Here is a 16,915-nt window from a genome sequence, read left to right on the forward strand (position 1 = left end):
CAGAAACTAGCACGAAAATAAAAGCATGCCAATATTTTTGTTTGCCATGTGTTCCAGTAGTTGATGTCTTCATTCTGCGGAATTAAAAACATGCGTAACCCTTCTTACCTAACTGAGCGTGAAAAATTAATCATGCAAAAAAAATCCACTTTTACAGTATGTGAGTTTTGTTTGCTCATCTGAGATGAATGTCCTACTGTAGAACCAGAATTTTTTTTTTAGTGCATGAAACTTTCACGAATTCTGGGAGGGGCCAAGATTCGCAAAAGTAAAATGCATGCAAAAGAGTTTGCTTGCACAATGCATTGAATGCCAGTGGCAATTTGCAAAAGTTTCATGCCACAAAGAAAGATATTGGCTCCAAGTCGTGAAAGATTTATGTCTTACAGGTTTCTGGTTAGTACAATATATGGAATGTGGACAAAGATTTGTGTTTTGAAAATCATGGTTCACTCAGTCATACATGGCTTGAAAGTCAATCAAAAGTGAAAATGATTGCAAAGTGTGATAGCATTTTGTCTTCCTTGTATTAATATTGTTAACCCGTTGAGGACGGTTTGATTTTGCTACAACACACATTTCCCATAGACGCTTGCCCAAGTATACTCGGGACTCGTCCTCAATGGGTTAAAGGGTATGTACGAAAGAGAGAAAGAGAGTAATGAATGATTCACTGTGGAAAGGGTTCAGCTTTACTGAAATTATTTCACAGCAGTAGTACTTGCTTCCTCAAGCACAATTGAATCAAGTTTGTGTGCCCAAGCCAATCTTTCATGACTTCTTAATGATGAAACACTTAACTCATATTTAATGATTTCAGATGGACAAGCCATAGCAAAGCAAGGTACATTTTGTATGTAACAGTACTTCTTTGCAACATCAGCAAAAGCAAAAACCAAGGACCATATCTTATCAATTCGCACCTAGTAGCAGTAGAGAAAAACTTGAGATAAATGTTTGAACCCACATTTTTTTTTTTTTATGATGAATGACCTAAATCGAATGCCGCATGTGTCAAAATCTTCTGTTGTCTATGTCATTTCATGGATATTGATTTGATGTGTCATTGTTGCAAAGCTTGACCTGCGATAAGAAAGTTTATGAGATCAGATATAATCACTTTTACCTGTATATGGTTACAGCTTGTTATTTGACGGGTTTGTTTAATCTGAAAATGAAATAAGGTTCATTATTCTGAAATTTTGCTTAGCCAAACATGAAATAGGGGTTGTAATTCCAAAGGCTCATTAGTGTGCACCGTCAGTTTATTTTTGGGTCAGCAAACCCTATTTTGTATTCTGATTAATGAACCTTTGTATTAACGATCCCTTTTTTAAGATTACAGATTAATGAATATCTAGATACAGGGAATTTGCATTTTATGGAATAATGAACCTTTGGAGTAAAGAACCTCACTTTGAACATTTTTGATTAACGAACATTAAGAATAACGAACATCTCTCCTAACACATGTCATCAGATGTGTTCTTCAGCCATATTTGCACCCTCGTTTGTTCCATTAGTGACGTTCATGTGATGTCTGAAATCTTTGAAGTTTTTAACTTCGATGATAAGCTTGTAGTTAACTACAACCAGAGTCCAAGCGACATTTAATCTTGAAGATTGAACTTTTGAGGGAGAGTCCTGCTGCATGATTAAACCACAGAATGGGAAGAAATACATGCGGTGCTAGCAATAAACCTGATAATGTGTGATGATACAGTGGTGTACAACAAACACTGGAGGTTGACCCGGAAGTTAAAATGGGGAGTAGGGTTCACAGAGAGGTCACGTTGACTTTCAAGGTCATTGATTATCGTGTCCACATGACGTGAAACTGAGTGGGACCCCCTGCAGCTTGTGGGTTTTATTAGCGTATACCCCAAGACATCTTGTGGTTCTAATCATTGACGAATCTTCAAGATTGCTTACTTTCCGGTGCAGCTGCATGGGACTAAACTTTGAGCTTATCATCAAAGACTGAAACTTCAAGCTAATCTTTAAGTTTAAGAATGTTGTGCGAATGTGACTTTTTACTCTTTCTACTGACATAACCACATCGTCACAACAACAAAAAAGTAGAAAGATCTTGAGCTGAATATGCTAATTAATGGTGGGGTTTGCAATGGAAGATGCTAACTTCAAGGAGGCTCTTGTGGTCTGACTTTTACCCTGTGCCCTTGATCCACTCAATTTCTTTTCCGTAAGTTTCTATATCAATGAAGGGTTTCAGACTAACAAAAGAACTCATCTTTAGATGTGCGTGGAGACAAGTTTCACACCAATTAAGTAACATTTGTACATCAACAAACTATCTTCAATTTCATTCTTCCCAAACACGATTTGTTACGTTCATGTTGGACCTATCCTAGTCTGGAAGTGTTGTCTAAACAACTTCGGGAAATTTGCAGCATTCATGTTTCCAGTTTGAGTAATGTGGCCTTTGAACTTAAAAGATGAGGTCAAGCCTAGCTGACTTGACCCTGTTGCTCCTGCCATATTAGGGGTATTCACACGCACGGAAAAAAGTGAGATTTGAAAATTGATTTTTGCATCGCGATGGAAATTTCGATTTTTTTCTGCGTGTGTGGACAGATAATTTTCAAGAACTCTTGCGATCGCGATCCAATTTGCAGTTCTATTTGCGATTTTTTGGAACTATAGTGATGATTTGCCAAGCACTGTGTGTGTGAATCTGTCGCGAATTAAAAATCGATGGGGTCTATCCCACAATGCACCGTGCATAATGTAAACATCCAGTATTCGCTCTGTCAGCTGTTTGAGGTCCGAGGTTGGGGTCAATTTGTGTGTCATTCAGCGGGCATGCGCAGTGTCCCGCTTCATTCTCCGGAGGGATTTTTTTTTCGGCGCGCATGGCATCTCTTGTGTGTATGAACGCTCGCAAAAAAGATTGATTTTTGGATCGAGATCCACTTTTCAACAAATTCACTCTTTGACCGTGTGTGTGAATGCCCCTATTGTACATACATGATATGAACATTATACTCTTGCATGTGAGCCTATAAAGAGTTGAGCAGCATTTGAATTCATAAGCCATGGAGTTTTTGACACAGCTTATGTACAGAAGGTTCTCTCTGCCCTTTCTTGTTGTTGGTAAGAAGACTCATGATATTGTGTGAACACCCTGTAACTTAAAACACTTAGAACTGCATGCCAGTAACCTGATCACAAGCGAGGATTTTTGTTCTTCTAGTCTGAGATACCTCAGCGCCAGCTCTCGATCCCCAAACCCTAATCTCTGTCAAGATTATCTGCGAAGTGATTTCCTAATTCTGTGGCTTCTCCCCTCATCCTTCCTTTATTCCTTCTGTGGAATATTCTGGGACATTTTCAAACTGGAGTGAAAAGCAGGGAATAATACTCGATGCGGGATATGGGGATGAGATGGGGATGGGGGGGGGGGGGATCCATCCCCCTTTCTACACACTGACCATGAAGACATTAGAGTCCATTGTGCTGTGGTGCCAAAGAGAGAAGCAGGGGATGCGATCCTTCCTGTGTGGATTAGGATAGGTGATGACCATAGAGGATGGGAGTAAAATGGCTTCTCATTGGTGTTTAGAGCACTGACACCGTTGAAATTCACACTGGTGTAAGTTACTGGGATACAAATCTCAAGATTTGCATAATTGTGAGGCTAATCTCAAGATTTTTGCCTGTGTGGACATAGAAATCCCATAGCGTGATCAGCATCACAATCCAGATCCCAAGAAATCTTGGGATTATTTGGAATTATGAAGGCTGGGGCAAAAAATCTCAACATTTTTTTTTGTCCTGTCATTCAAAATACGCATGATTGAACAGCGCATAAACACAAGGGCAAGGGTCACCATTTCATTAGATTACAGGCATGTGCAGTTTGGTTGACAAATTATCGCGATTGGTAATTAGCAAGATATTTCTGTCCACATGAGCTGGTGCAAAACATCTTGAGATTTGGATAGCGATTGTTGTCCCGCGATTTTGTGTGTGTGGATGCGGCTACTTAGTGAACTATACCCCAAAGATATCATCCTGTTGGTCAAATAGCCTGCTCTTGTGACAGATGGCAAAAGCAAAATTGGACGTAAATATGATTTGTATCTTGAAGAACTTGAAGATGCTACACACTTTGAAATGAAAAGATATAGTTGTTTTATAGCTTGAAATAATTATGTATAAAAATGTTTGTGTTATGTTATGTACTTCCTAGTGAAGGAAATTATCCAATGTGAAAAAAAAAAACAGAATTGCCTAAGCAAGTGATAGATGATGCCATGACAACATTCTTTGTTTTTGTGGAGGCTTCTACCTTATTTTCTAAAACCCCGCAGGAGGTTTGATCAGTAAAACCTGGACATCTTTGGGCAAAGAAACCTGCAAGAAAAATAGAGAAATTTGAGAAAGGGAGAGTCTAGGACAAGTATCATAAGGGTGTTCCCAAGAGGGGAGTTATTTGTCATCAGATTTGGTGTAAATAGAAAGTGGCAATAGGTCAAAGGCTTTATTTTTCCTACAGCTGTATGTCTGTAGCTGTTGAGTATGAGAAAGAGAAAGAGAGATAGAGACCGTGTGTGTGTGTGTGTGTGTGTGTGTGTGTATGTGTGTGTGTGTGTGTGTGTGTGTGTGTATGGGGGGGGGGAGAGAGAAAGAGAGGGCAAGAGAAAATGCATGATTGGGGATGGGTAGTTGGGTAGGTGTAGTGTATGTATAGGCCTAATACTAGGGTTAGGGCCACCTCCCTGGTTAGGGTAAGGCTTAGCAGTTTAGGGTTAGGATATGGTTATGCATATGCGGTGCAAATTGTCGCTCTATTTCTTAATGAAATAACGATAATTCCAAAATAATCACAAGATTTCTTGAGATTTGGAATGTGATGCTGATCATGCTGTTTAATGAGACTTTTATGTCCACACTGACAAAAATCTTAAGATTTAAAGATCCCATAGCATGGGCTTGAAACTGTAGAGTGGAAAGTCTTGCTCTGCTCAGATATATTCAAGAATCCCCAGGAACAAAATGGATATCCAGCCTTATCACTGATCTGTAGGTATAAAGTACACACACAGTTGAAGAACCTCAACTGGTGTCAACAGTTATAGATGAGCATGTGCTTCAATGCACATATATTCGCCGATGGGCGCTATTCGCGATTTTCGAATGTACCCTGATGGCAGGCGAATGAAGATTGATTCAGACGCACCACCCATGTTTCCTGACGCTACCTGGGCTCCGTTTTGTGAAAGTTTTCAGCCCTGACAAGTCGTCAGTCTCTGACAATTTCGATAAAACCCTTGATTTTGATTGGCTGATGAAGCTCTGGTCACTAGCTGACTGTTACTATGGTAATTATCAGAAACTGACAGCTTGTCAGGGCTGACAACTTTCAAGAAACAGTGCCCTTGGGTCCGGTCCATTTCTTGCGGTCATCACATAAAAGTCTTTACATAAATCTCAGAATGGCCAAAGTTCCTCGTATGTAGCTTTGAGAGATTTTCAAAGCAAAAAATTGAAGTGTGTCTAATGAACAGAAAGTCTCTCTTAATACTTTCATGAAACAGATCCCAGAGTCTCTCTTAAGACTTTCATGAAACGGATCCCAGGTCTGTAAATTATGGATTATGATACAAATATTGAGATTTGTATGCCGTAATACACGTCAGTGTAAATGCCGCTTAAGGCTTGTTGGCAGTTTTTGAGAGAGCTTCAAGGAGCCATGAAAAATGAGTGCATCCCTCACTCCAGGAGAGACATTATCGACTTAAAATCAGCCCCCTTCTTCTTCTTCTTCTTCTTGGGAGACAGTGATCATGGTTGACTTGCAATGACTTCCGAAGGAAATGAACCACAGACCCAATCAAGTAGTTTGAGCCCAGGGGGAACGGCTGTGCCCATGTTGGGTTTGTCGCGAATTACTTAACCAGCCGTATCCAACCCAGCTTCCGGCCACCTCCTCCTTGTGAGAGAAGTGTGTGATGGAAGATCGGGTCTATTTTTTTTTTTCTTCTTCTTCTTCTTTTTCTTTTAGCATTTCATTTCTTGTCCATTTATACTCTTCCATCAATTTACAAGAAATGGGAATGGAGGTTGTTCTCAGGGGATCGTCCATGTATCATACTTTCAAGTAAGAGGAATGAAATTGCCATCTAATTAAAGGTGTCATCCATGTATCATACACCTAATGCATGAGAAATGAAATTTGCCCTCCGATTTTTAGCTGCCAGACTACAAAGCAGAAGAATTATAATACCACAATTTTGATTCTATTATGTGATTCTCATCAAGGAATTAAAAGATTCGTGGCAACACATTGCATTTATTATGTGATGAAAATAGACTCACAAAAAGATCAAACATGTGGACAAGTCAAAATTGTCATTTTGCTCATTTTGAGGTCTGCAGACAAATTCTGTAAACGTGGACTTGTTGCAGATGCCAGTATTTCCATACTTCTACTTTCAGGTGTGTGGTTCTCTGCCATTGTATCTTGTATAGAGAGTAGAAATGGCAGACTTTCACAGCAGCATTAATTTCAAAACCAATATATCCATTTTTATCAACTTGAAATGTGATGTTGAAGCTGCTAAAAAAAAGAAAGAAAGTGATGAAATGTGTGATAATTTTGAAAAATATCTTTACAAATATTTCTTGTTATGAAATGAGTGCACTGTCATTTAAACAATTTCTCTATTTGATAATGACATTTCTTTAAATACTTTGAAATTTACATTTATTTGTTTTTCCATTGAACTCTTCGTAAACATATATATATCATCGCTGGGGTGACAAGACCTTGTATCTACAAAATGTCAAATGTTCAGGAGAGCTAAAAGACATGGCGGCCAAAGCACTGTAGCAAATGGGACAGCCGTTCCTTTGACGTGCCATGGTGGCTTCATTTTTGGGGTAAGACAACTAGGATTTGGACAGGACATCACTTAACCGATTATGTGACCATTTGACCATTTTCACCAAAGCTGCAGATACAAGGTCTTGTCACCCCAGCGACGATATATATATATTTATGTAGTGAGTAAGAGAGAGAGAGGGAGAGGGAGAGAGATAGAGATAAGGTCTGTTTGTAATTTTGCTCTATACTTCTTCAATAAAATGTAAGTCCTGACGGCCATAGGAAATGAACTAATATTTTGCTAGAAATTCCTTTCCCTACAGAGGGAAAAGAAATACTTAATCTAATTATTGTCATTTTCCCTGAGGAGCACTTCACTACTGACACCTTATTTCCCAGGAAATTACTTTGGATACATTGTCATTCTTCATTCACATGATACTGCTTGAGAAAATTTCATTTCTTCCTCCCATCTCGCCCACCCCCCCCCCCCCACCACTTCCTTTGCCTTCTGTATCCGCAGTTTAATACTGAGTCAAACTTCCAGCGATAAGTAAGTGATCAACACTAGCTGTAGGAAATTGCTCTGGAGCCCTGGATTGCTATCAGATTTCCATAGGATTTCTAGCAAATGAGACTTCTTGTTTCTCTTTCCAGAGAGGAAATATTCAATTCAGTATAACTCCACCCATTTACAGTTCGTTTATTCTGAAGGCTTTTTCATTCCAAAAATTAACAAAACATTTGTTATTCCAAAGGTTTGTTAATATAAAAAAAGAAAGAAATAAGGTTTGGTAGTATTCACCTCCTGTTGATGTAGGGATTTGAAAGGAATCTTCAGAATGACAAACCTATTTTCATTTCCGTATCAGCGAATCTTCATGTTTGAATTAACAAATCTTCAAAATAACAAACCCTATTTTATTTTCAGAATTATAAACCTTCAGAATAATAAATCTTTGGAATAATGTCACAAATATTCATAATGACAAATCCTTCTTCATTTTTGAATTAACAAACATCTAGGTGATGGAATTTGTGTGTTTTGCAATAATGAATCTGTGGAATAGTATCTATTGATTGCATAATCGTTTTCATGTAATCAGTTCAAGTTGCCATAACTTGTCATTGATTGTTTGATCTGATAATTCTGATAATTCTGATATTTTTATATCATTTGAAAGTCACGATGGACATTGGAAAATTGGTAAAAGAGCATTTGATAAATGCAATTAGTAAGCCTAACATCGGAAAATAATAAGAATGTTCAAGGGATCCATGACAACTATAAAAAGAAAGGTTTATATTTTACCAGTTGTTATTTTTCAGGTAACCAACAAAGAAAGACCTGAATTATTACCATATTTTGAAGTGAAACAATGAAGCCTTTTTAAAGACATCACAAGGCTGTGATACAGATATGGTTCCTGTACGAGCATCTGATCGCTTTGATTTTATTGCAGATTGCAGCAAGCCTCGGCAACCCTTCTCATGCGTTGGTGTTAATAACCTTCGCAAGAATGCGTCGGCCAACGTAGTCTTGTCATTCCATGACACAGATCGTCTGCTAAAAAGATATCAAGGATGTTAATCATTACATGTCCTCTGTATAAAAGGAAATTGATTCTGCAACATGCAGCACAACCAAAAAAAAAAAATTATAAAAAAATCACACTTTTGCTCCCATTTGTGCAACACAAATGAGGAATCCTGCACAAACAACAGCAAGGTCATGTGACTATTTTTCCTACTTAAAGGAACATTCCACTTTAATAGTATGTTGCTTTGTATGGAAATAGGAAAAAAAAAATCAGAAAAGTAGATCACCAGAAATTCAGGGGAGAAAGTTGGACACAGAATAAAAGTTATGAGTTGTAAAAGTTTAGAGAGTAAGACGAATTTGAAACTCTGTGATATAGGTGTTAAACAGCTTTCCATTTCTTTCTTATTTTTTAATAAAAAATTTCACAAATTGTTAACTTTGGTCAAATATTTTGGACTGAGGCATAACTTTTCTGCTAAGGAAGACACACAAAAATGTGTTACTTTAAATATTAATACCAAGAACAGGTCTGAAGAAAAAAATTTGGTGGAGAAAAAAAAAGAAAATTTGTGAACTTGTGTGTACAAACCCAGTGGAGAGCTGCTCACACAGAGTTGCCAATTTGTCTTGCCCTCTAAACCGTCAAAATTCATAACTTTTTTCATGTGCCTCCCCCCCCCCCCCCCCCCAAAAAAAAAAAAAAAAAAAAAAATCACTGATCTACTTCTCGGATTTTTCTGTTTTCATACAAAGCAGCATAGTGTCAGGATGGAATTTCCTTTTAAATAAGTGAAGACTATATCGTTTGAACAACCTTCATACAAATTGATGCACCCAGCACTGTTGTCACGAACTAATTTAATCTTTTAGTGATATAATAACTCGAATGATGCCATTTCCACAGTTTCATTCAAAGCAACTTACTTGTGGAAACTGCCATGACTTTTTTGTCTGCCCCTTTTAAGTGAATTCTGAAGGCCAATTTTGCTTTCAGCTACTTGTAGACATTTCAGACGTCAACCTCTCTCTTTTAATAGAAACATAAACAAAACTTCTCATTAAAAATTTGAACACTGATGAATTTAGTCTTGGTTTGGCTTTCTCCAATGTGTATGTGACTTTTTCCTTGATTTCTCTGAGTTAATAGCACACCCCAAAATTCTCAAGTTATGCCACTTCCTTAGGTAAGGCGAATTCAAAATCCTTTCCTTATTTCCAGGCTGTGGCCTATTGTTTTTTGTTAGCCTGTCTTCAAGACTTTTGCATTTGGTACACAGAAGCATCTGCTGGAAAACTACTGTTGATACTTGAAAATAGGCTACAATTGTACTTGAAAAGAGCCAAGACCACCAAAGTATCAACATTAGTCTTTGTAGTAAGCAGTAGCAGATCCAGAGAGGGGGGGGGGGGGGGGGGGGCAGCGGGCATGCCTCCTCTTTTTTTTTTTGTTAAAAACAAAAGAAAGAAAAAGAAAAAGAATGAGATGAAACACGGAATAGCACAGAAATATTTTTTTGCACCCCCCCCCCCCCCCATTTTGCGAAATTCTTGGATCCCATCCTTGAGTAAGTCTGCAGATTTTTTTTTTTTCAGCATTGCTTTCTATGTCAGACATGGTCCATCATCAGTTCATATCTCATCAAGATGTAAAGAAATGTGTGCACATAGTGCATCAAGGATACAGTGGACATGAAGGCAAATGGTTTGTGGGAAATTTTTGAAAACTGGATGAATTCTTGTCTGATGGCTACTTTAAACATATGTAAAGCTGATAATATGTGTTCTAGTAAAGATTTAGCAATCATCCTAGCTGTAATCCTCATCTCCCTCAAGCCTTTGTGTGCTTTGTTAACCGATCTTACACACGATCAGATGCGCTTTCATTGCCAATCCTTGCAGATGTCCTGAGACACTGTTAATGCCAGTGAATAGGGTCATGCCGTCCTAGTAACCTTTCTTACATCACTGGAGCCTACATGTGGGACTGTCACATTCTCTCACATGAGTGGCTCTTTGTAAACTTACCTTGTGGCTATGTTTTGGGGTGTTTTTTTTTTTTGGCAAAAGCAATCTGAATGCTAGGAAAGTAGGTCGGCAATTTGTTTGCTGGTTGCTTGTTAAAAGCAGGATGTTAGGTGAGGATTAGAAAAAAAGACCGCAAACCCTCCCAAATGTGCAGTTGACTAAAAAATAATGTGTAAGAATGCTTTGATATTGAAAATTTGGTTCCATTAAGTGTGTTGTTTTGGTGTCTTTAGCTGACCTAATGTGTTAAACGCTAAACCTTTTGTACATAGGGCTGCATCTTTGTAATAAGTAGTATGCTAAATCTCGGAATTGTTGCATCGGTACAACAGCAAAATGCAGAACAAGATGGGAGCAATGATCCTTGAATAATTTTCGGGACAATTTTAATATTGTGACCATTATACATACAGTATACATGAAAAAGTACTGTAAAAGTGGAAATTTTTGCGGTGTTGAAATTTTCGCGCATTTCGCGCAACCAGAAACTAGCGCGAAAATAAAAGCACACAAATATTTTTGCTTGCCATATGCTCCTGTGCGTGATGTCTTGATTCCGCGGAATTAAAAACACGCAAAACTCTTTTTACCCGGCAAAGCGCGAAAAATTAGTCGCGCGAAAATATCCACTTTTACAGTAGATGATGAATGTCTTTTGAATATTGAAAAAAAAGTCAGGTTTTTCCACACTTAAATCACAATTAAAGAGCAAGAGATTGTAGCAGCATGATCCTTGAGTTTGAAAAAAAAAAAACTGTGATTTTTTTTTTGGGGGGGGGGTGGCAATACGAGAAAGAATCTCAACACTTTTACGATTTGCTGCCAAGGTTTCCAAGAATACAGTGAACCATCAATATAGCTTATCTATAGTTTATCTCCAATCCCTGTCTTCATGTGCTCCTTCAAGTTTACCTCTTTTACAACTTTATCGCCCCCTTTTTTTCTTTTTCTGTTTTTGTGTATGGTTGATTTGGACTGCACATGAGTCGAGAAAAAGAAGTGGGCGGTGTCGTAAATCAAAGAATCTTGTAATTTGGGGATAGCCAAGACAGCTTTGCGGCCACCACTGATGCCTTGATATATACAAACATCCGTTGATTGCATACACAAGAGATTCCCTGCTAAATTTGTGGAAGAAATCCTATGCTGTGTGCAGTCCGTGATAGATCATACCTGTTCAGCAGTTTGGCTGGTGACATCTTTTTTGTTGTTGTTGTCTTTTATCACTTCTTGTCGTTTGGAATGAAACAGTAGGCACTTTCATAAGAATCCAGTGTTCCTGTGCTCTTGTGTCAAGGGAGCTTACATAAGACTCAGGTCTCAATTGATAAATGATGCAATATTTGGTACCCTGAGATAACAAAAGTTGTCATTTTGTGGCTTTTTTTTTAGCCCTGTACCCTGGGTTACCAAAAACTGAGCGAAGGTAATTGTAGTACTTTAATGCAAGATTTAGTTGTGTAACTGGTCTATGTCTTACTACAATAGATGAATCCTAATATATCAATAAATCCCTTAACAATTATTATTATTATCCTTGTTATTATCATTATTATTATTATTATTATTATTATTATTATTATTATTATCATTATTATTATTATTATTACTATTGTTGTTATTATTATTGTTATTATTATCATTTTTATTGCTATTATCATTATTATCATTATCATTATCATTATTATTTGTTTTGTTTTGCTGTCTGTGATAATACTATTACTGAGCAGTAATGCTAATGCCATGTTGGTAGAGTTGCATAAGGCCTTTAGTCAATGCATATACATGCAGCTTAGCAGCAGCTCTTATCATATCATCAACAGCAGCAGCACCAGTACCCAACCACTACACTGTGCAATATTAGAGCCCACAGACAAAAATAAGTTATTATTGGTCAAGTTTGTCAATGAAACAGGTCTCTTTCTAAATTACTGTCCAAAATTGAAAAAAAAAAGAGGAAAAATTATTGAGGTTGTTATTGCTTATTTGCAAAATGTGATGATAGCAGTGTGTAACTACTCATCTTACAACAAACTGAATTAAATGGACAGTGGTGTCCTTCCTGGTTACATAAAAATTTGATTATCAGCAAAGCATTATTTCTTTATAGCATGCAAATATGTAAAACATAATTAGCACAGTCAATACTTAAAAAGAAAAGAAGCTTTATTGCCAACAAGACCATCTCATCGCTGAGTTGGTGAAAAGGTTTAATGCATAAAGAAAGCAATTTGTCGTGCGCATGGCAGAATGTCATTAACGCGCTTCCCTGCGCATGACAGAATGTTGTTAACCCTACATGCACTCGTGCCTAGCGACAATCTGCCATTCGCACGATTGATTATTGCTGGAATGTCTACACACAGATATGCATTTATGGGACTAGTGATGAGCTATAAATGGGGATGTCACTAAATTAACATTTATGTTAATAAATATGCCATGAGGTGATTTGTCCCCTTGTGTGTTGTGCTTTGCCATAGCTTTCTTACAGATCTAGAACAGTCATCTACTGTAAGACCAGAAACATTTGCATCACGAAACTTTCGTGAATTGGAGCCGATGACCCCTTTCAGGACATGAAACTATCACGAATTGCAGACTAGGAAGAAATTACAAGTGTACTAGCTAATCATGCACTGTGTAGACAAAAACTTTTGCATGAATTTTTCTCTCACGAGTCTTATCTCCTCACAGAATTTGTGAAAGTTTCAGTGTGCAAAAATTTCCGGTTTTGCAGTGTATAAATGTTCCTCACAGAGAGCAAGTATGTTCATTTTCCAGCTTATGTGAGGCTTGAATTAAATTCATCGCCAATTAAAATATCCGCATCTCCACTAGATGAAAGTATTTCATTAAACCACCATTAAATTCTGCCGAATAAGACAAATAAATGGGTGCTTACGAAGCCAACCAATGATGGCTAATTCGATTCAGCCAGTACAGAGTGATTCACAGAGGAGGACTGGGAAACATGGGATTTGGAGGAGTACCGGTACTTCATCAGCTTTAGAAGCACAAGGTTGTTATTGCATTCAGTAGAGTATAAAAGTATGACTGCCTTGTTCTCGACAGATGGCATGTGGAATGACGAGGAAAACACAACAAATGGACAAGATGCAGCCATTTCCTATCTGGCTCTTGTACCTCACAACCTTGTGAAAGCACAAGAATTGATCGTAGGGAATCCATCGTTTTGGTGCGATAGAACACATAGTGGGCGGGAATAGGGTCATGCTTCGTGTGAGTAGGCGGGTTGTATAAGCCGCTCGAAGAGGTTCTGACCTAGATAGTCATGTTATTATCAAGGCAGGCATTTTCTTTTCAAATGGCAAAGTGAGGATCATAGTTTCCTCCAGGCTTTGCGGAGCGTAGTGTCACATGTGGTCTTTTCTTTGGATGTTTATCATTGCACATCTGTCGTGGGTGGACTGAGAGGTACTGTAGATTCCTTCACAGACATAATCTACGACGTGGCTTGTTTCACGTGAACAACAAAGGCTGTGTTTATCAACTCTCCCCTGTTTAGACGGCTTTCGATAGCCCTTTCCTCTCTTCGCGAACACGATAACTGGCCTGTCACTTCACAGCTGCATTGCGCAATTCGACCCGAGGAGAAGAGATTATATAAGGCGTGCATTATTCGTAACTGAAATACAATACTACAAAGCCGTTTCAAAACAGCTTTGCATTTATCAACTTCCAAAAGGCTTTTACAAACAGGTTTCTGAAAACCTGTTTAGGAAACCTGTTTGGAAAGCCACAAATTTGTGGCTTTCGAAAAGGCTTTCCGAAAGGGCTTTCAAAACAGCTTTGCGTTTATCAACTCGTAAAAATTCCTTGAAAGCTGTTTGGATAACCTGTTTCTGCCGAGAAAGGAGAGTTGATAAATGCACCTAAAGATGGAATGAAGTGAGGATGCAGGAGGAAGAGCATTTCTTCTTGGCAAACATTGTTTCACTGTGCTTCCCGTCCCTGTTACATTTAAGATACTTGATATATCTACAAGTATATACTACCAGCGTGAAAACTAATGATTCAGAATTATCAACTTGTCATATATATTTGATGATCAACTGACTTTGATTGATCATATCAACAGTATATGTCGTACAGCGTCATTTGGACTACATAGAATTGGTTCAATTAGACGCTATCTTGATCAATGTGCGACTGAACGACTTACAGTGTATACATGCTTTTGTAATGAGTAGAATTGATAATTGTAATGGATTGTTATATGGTTTGTCAGATTCAATGTTAGGTAGACTACAGCGAATTCAAAATTCAGCTGCAAGATTGGTTACACAAACTCACACATATGACTCTATTTCTTCAATATTACACAAGTTGCACTGGTTGCCAGTCAAAGATAGGTTAGTTTATAAGTTACTTGCAATTGCATATAAATGTCAACATCAGTTAGCTCCTTATTATTTGCAACAGCTCCTCCAAGAATATCAACCTTCCAGACAACTTCGCTCAAGCACCAAACAATTGTTAAAACCAGTTCATGTATCGACTAAGTCATACGGTCAACGATCATTTCAATATTCAATACCTCAACTTTGGAATCAGCTCCCCAATGATATCAGAGAATGTTCATCATTAGATCAGTTCAAGTCTTTATTGAAGTCTCATTTGTTTGTAAAGTAACCATTGCTTTGTAGATTGTTTAATGATGTGTTTTAAGTTGATATATGTAATTTTCTACTTTGTATTGTGTGTTCTTACACATGTATAATCTGTCTTTTCTCATTTCTAAAAGCGCTTAGAGACTTGAATGTAATTTGCGCTCTATAAAAATGGTTCATTATTATTATTATTATATATGCTTTCAAGAATGTCACGGTAAATATGAGGGTAAATATATTTTGTTGGTTGTGAAATTGGATTAGATTTTAAATTCAACTGTGATGCTTGAGAAATACAATACCTGTCATTTATAAAATATTTAGCAAGTCCTATTCCATAGATATCATATAGATGCATTATTAAAATGGTACTGTAACTCACTAGGAAACAGAGATTCTAAGAATTAAAAAGGTTGAATAAAAAACAGCACACCACTGAGGGGTTTGGTATTGTACAAGCTGTGCAAACAATTTCCAAATGAAAAAGAAGTAGATATCATTTGATGAATTTTCTGAAGTATTTTATGATATTCCTTTGGTCGCATGGAGAGTGATGACACCAACTTGAATCTCCTGTAAACGTATAATGAATGTAGATTATTTTCCAGCATTGGAAAGTTGACTGTAAAAACACAAAAATATTTCATAGAGATATTAAAGTATGTGCACATGTTCCCTTATCCTGTATATTATAAACAAGTTTTACACATTCATTGAAATTGCCTGAAAGGGGGAAAAATTAATCGCATGACAACAACAACAAAAAGTTTTTACTTTTATAGTAGTACTGCACCATGTGATATCACAACATGCTCAGTCATAGAGACAGCTCTCCCCATCAAGTTGTGATTATTCAACTTACCTGTATACCAGGGAGGTCACCTCCCTGCCTTTTACAGGTGTATTATAGGGCCTACATAGATGATGTTTACTTCAATGAGTGTGGATGTCACACTCATGGAGGAAACCCTCCAGCAATTAAATCATGCCATTTGGCCGATTCTTTCTTTCTTCTTCTTCCTCTTCCCCTTCTTCTTTTTCTCCTTTTACATTTAAATCTTTTGAATGTTAACAAGCTTTGGTTGAAGAGGAATAATAGAATATACAGAGCCAAGATTGGAAAACAATTAATTTTTCTTCCCTACGGGACCAATGGAAAATTAATGACGGCACACAGTCTGTTATAATTCTATTACATCTGAACATTGCGTGAATGCCTCTATATTTCTACAAATTGGGAAAAACTCTTTAATTTGATTTTGTGGGAGTATTCCTGCAAGCTTTTTTTCAATTATGGCCGAATTAGCATTGTTCTCTTTGCAGTCATAGATTCATGCATCTCCATGCCTAATTTTCACCCTCTTTTGCAAGCCCCTAAAACTGGTTGTTGGGGGGGGGGGACCAACTCTCTATATTAGTTTAGAGATTCTATGTCAAAGCAAATTTCATAACACTGGAAAGTTGTTTACAAGGGATGGAATTTTTCTTGATAAGCCTTGAGGGCTTTCTTTTCAAAGTGAATATTTCATTTTTCAGATGCTGTTCTTCACGACCACCATTTTAAAAATGATGCACACACCGAGAACTTGACACTTTTAATCACATTTTGTAGAATCCTTCGGCCCCTGAACTTCTCGCAGCCGCCCTAGCTACTGAAAATCACTGAATTGCCCAAGGCTGCCTTCCTTTGCATATGCATGTGTTTGTATGTGTGTGTGTGTGTGTGTGTGTGTGTGTATTTTTGTGCTTGTGTATGAGGGTGTGGTCTGTTAAAATGTGCATATTTCTTTGTTTGGTTCATATCATCCTTGCATCACTCTACTCAGCAATCTGATCTTAGTAATAATGTGGAATTCTCTGCTT

General features: G+C 37.5%; 1 protein-coding gene across 2 annotated transcripts in view; it reads left to right on the forward strand.

The window, feature by feature from the left end:
* Positions 1-16,915, forward strand: part of LOC139725551 (beta-arrestin-1-like) — a 182,155-nt gene that overhangs the window by 87,406 nt on the left and 77,834 nt on the right. The window lies entirely within an intron of this gene.

The sequence above is a fragment of the Diadema antillarum genome, unplaced genomic scaffold (genome assembly GCF_040938485.1).
Source record: "Diadema antillarum isolate AM-2024a unplaced genomic scaffold, OU_Dant_1.0 seq00000049_RagTag, whole genome shotgun sequence".
Taxonomy (NCBI): domain Eukaryota; kingdom Metazoa; phylum Echinodermata; class Echinoidea; order Diadematoida; family Diadematidae; genus Diadema; species Diadema antillarum.